Raw genomic sequence first — 4,109 nt, 5'->3', positions numbered from 1 at the left:
ACTAGTGCATGAAAGCCTCTTAGTAATAGAACGAGCTCGACATCCGGGCTGGCTGTAAACTACAGTGGCTTTCAAACACCACAGAAGGGGGTGAACCAGAATCAGACTTGCCAAGTGTCACACATCTAGTGTGACAGTCATTCCTTTTTATCCACACTACCTCATTCCAACAAGCAAAGCAAAATGTCCCACATAAGCAAACATGCCAACATTTTGCAGCACCTGGAAGGGAGATTTTGTAAGAGAAAGCGGGAGAATTGAATTTCCTCATTGGATTGCATTGGGGTTAGAATTATTTTAGGTGGGAGAATGTAAAAAATAGTAACATTTTTGATTTTAAAAAAGTTGGGAGTCCCCTGCCTAATTTGGGAGTGTTGACATGCATGCATAAGAAAAGTGCAAACAAATATAGCTAGATGTGTAGCTCATCATCAAAATATGCTCTGTTCATCAGCAATCTTTGCTTCCGCACAATGCCCTTCCGTAGCCCATATCTTCAAACTTGCGTACTCTCTGCTCGTTTCCCCTGCCCCGATACGCAGAAAACCAGCTGCTGAACCACATTAGGTTCAGCTGTGGCATCAGCCTTCTTGGGCCTAAGCTCCCCCATATGTCACTAAAAAAACATGAAGATGCTGCTATACACCCATTACATGCATGTAATTGTGAAGCATTCACACACTGAAAACCTGCCAGCTCTGACAGACTTTTCCATTGTTGCCAGTTACTCTTCACTGTTCAGTCTTCAACGTTTTGACAATTACCTGCATTGGAGCATGCCCAAGGGAGGTCTTTTCTATTTAATGAGGTGCCCAGGCTACCCCAAACAGGACCTATGCTCAATGATTGGTCGCAGGATGATGCACCAGACTCAGGCTCGGTCACCTGACAGAGACTGGGCCCTTACTATGTGGTCCTTCTCAGGATGTGTCCCTCATTTGACAAGGTTCAGAGAATGGTCTCTTTCTGCCACTGTAGAGTGGACTTGGCTGATCATGCCTGTTGCTGCAACGCTAGTGTGAAACTCATACATTTGAATGTTCTGTGCCACATTCCAACAAACCAAGGAAAATGCCACAAATGGAAGAGGTGTCAGAGCAGGGATGGAAGACATTGATGTAATGTTCATGCTTAAGTCACCTGCTTGTTCATCAGTAACTTTCTTCTCCAAGATGTCCTTCTGCTTATCTGCATCCTGCCGATCCCATTCCTCATGTCTACTGCCACAAACCCCGCAAACCAGCTGCTCTCTGCCCTATTCTGTTTGGGTTGTTGAAATCAGGACGCTACTGGCAAACCCCCTTCAAGTGTCATTTAAAATGTCACATAAACAAATATTGAAATGTCACACATAAGCCTATTGAGTTTATAGTTTTGTGCAAGGTGCGACTCAGGTTCTGCTGTGGCCCAATATTATGCTGGGCTTATCAGAGGTGTCGCTAGGAGGGGTCTGTGGGGGCTATGGCCCCAGGTCTTTAGGTTGTAGCCCCAAACAGAAGCTCAAGGGATGCAACCAAAAGGCTAGCTAGCCCTGAGTCCCAACATTAGCATAGCCCCGGATCTTTTCCAGACCTAGTAGCAACACCCCCTGGTTTATGCCCCGTTTCCGGTTGTGAACAGTGAATTCGGTTGCTGGGTGTATATTTGCCCTTTAATGTCTGTGCAAATATACACATGTGCAGTGACACCACTAATCGATATCAGCTCTAGGCAATAAGTAATTCCAAAACAATCCCACATGTGCACATGTGGTAACATTAATAGGCCTGATTAACAGAAGCGTTTTAAAATGGTGCAATACCAATTGAAAAACGCTCTGTGATGAGCTGAAAGACTATTTTTCAAGCCGGGTGATCCTGTTTCTCAGGTTTACTGCCCGTGCGAATAAGCTTTTCATCACTGTCTGGTTTTTCTAACTAATGATATTTTACAACTCAGATTTTTAAGGAAAAGGCTGCAAAATAGGTCTTAATCTAGGTGTATTTAATGTAAAGAGGCATTCAGTTCAGTAGTTTTTAACAAGCGTCTACTTGAATTGTGACATCTCGATGCTGCATATAGATCGAACCAATTTCTTAAAAATGTGCTTATATTTAAAAATAAAAAAAACACACACACACAATTTTACAGAATATTTTCCGTGAAGCCTATGTCGTGAGCAACTTTCGATTCTAGAAGAATTCTCCAAGAACAGAGAGAAACTGCGTGGATGGGCTTTTCGGAATGATTTGCTTGACAATCCCGTCCTGGTGCCCTTACTGGCCTGCTTCTTGATCCACGTTCACTTTTTTGCATTACATCGTCTTTGACGATTTCCTTCTACATGTGCAATGTCCTTTTAAATTCCTTCCTTCGTTCTGTCTTTCTTTTTCTCTTTCTTCCTTCCATATTTATCCCCGTTCATTTTTCTTGTTTATTTCTTTTTCTTCCATTGTACTTTTTCTTCTCCTCTCCTTCATGTCCTTTGTTTCTTTCTTTCCTTCTTTCTTTCTTTTCCATATTTCTTTCATTGTGTTTCTTTCTCTTGTATCTCCTTCATTCTTCTCTTTTTTTGTCAGTCTTTCATTCATTCTTTCTGTCTTCCCTTTTTTTCTACCGTTTCTTTCATTCTTTGTTTTTCTTTCCATCTTTTTTCTGTAATTTCTTCCTTTCACACTTTTTGCTTGCTTTTGTTCTCTCTTTACGCCTTTCTTTCATTCCTTCTACCTTCATTTCATTTTTTTCTTTCATTCTTTCCTTACTTCCCTATTTACCTTAATATATCTACCCACCAAGATGTGCAGCAGAGAAGGCTGACACAAGCGGAGGACAATGAAATCCACATGCAAGCGGGGTCACCGGAGTCCTATCTATTGGGCCTGTTCATAAGAGGCGGCAAACAAAGGACACACATAGCAAAACGGAAAGGTGTCCGGTCAAATGGTCGAAAATAAAAGATCGAATGACCATTTGATCGAAGTAAAATGGTTGGAAAAAGAAGGTCGATTTTTTTTATTTGTTTATTTATATTTGTTTTTTTAGTTTTGGTTGGTTAAAAAATATTTTTAATAAAGAAAAAGAGGGGCTTTTACTTCGACCAAATGGTCATTCAATCATTTGGTTTTCGACCAAATGACTGGTAACCAAACGGAAAGACTTAATGTGCATGTTAGCGAAGCAACGCATAGCAATGACATGTAACTCAAGCATGGGGCCGACCGTAGAGTCATGGTGGGCAGATCTTGGGAAATGGACAATAGCGGAAACATAAGTTTGGACAAGAGCGTTGCAGAGGGGAGAAAGCGAGAGTGGAGCAAAGCCACTCACATGGAACTCACTAATACAGGAACTGTTCAAACACAAAGCGAGGGACAGCACAAGTGACACTAGTGGGCTGGAGGACGGCCGGCAAGCCGGCAGAGATGTGGGGGAAGAACCCTGTGAGGAAGGAGGGGGCAGAGGCTATCTAACCCAGACAATGAAGGATCCAGGGAGAACAACCTTGAGGCAACGCAGAACATTGAGGACATGGGTGGAGAGGCCACAGAAGCGCGCCAAGGAAGCTGATGATGAAGAGCGGAATCCCAACGTGAAGTGCCAGTTTGTGTGTGATGCTTGTGGTTGGTGGATGTTATATTGTAAAACAATAAAGAGTTTAAGATATATATATATATACATATATATATATATGTAAATATATATATATATATATAAATATATATGTAAATATATATATATATAAATATATATATATATATATATATATATATATATATATATAGCCACGTTTAACAGTCTTGTATTTCTCTTATGTCTTTAAATTCCGTTTTTTTTTATTCCAGTCCTAGCCCATCCTGCACTGACCAGACTTGCTTTACATTTCCCACTCAGTCTCTCGGTGAAACGAAAGTGCAGCACAGAAGCCCTGGCAGGAACAGCAGCGGTTTCCACAAAAGCCAACAAGTCAGGAGCTGGAATTCATAAAACGGTGAAATCACTAAAAGTTTTTACTACACCCATGTGGACTAGCCGCAGCCTTCAGACAGCTCTTTCCTGCCAGATTTTTTTTTTTCAGAAGCATCTTTTTAACACCGTCTACAGGAGCCTAGCATGAGAAAGCAGAATCGGGC

This window comes from Ambystoma mexicanum, chromosome 12 (genome assembly GCF_040938575.1).
Source record: "Ambystoma mexicanum isolate Mex_15411 chromosome 12, UKY_AmexF1_1, whole genome shotgun sequence".
Taxonomy (NCBI): Eukaryota; Metazoa; Chordata; class Amphibia; order Caudata; family Ambystomatidae; genus Ambystoma; species Ambystoma mexicanum.
Note: the sequence above shows the minus strand (reverse complement) of the source record.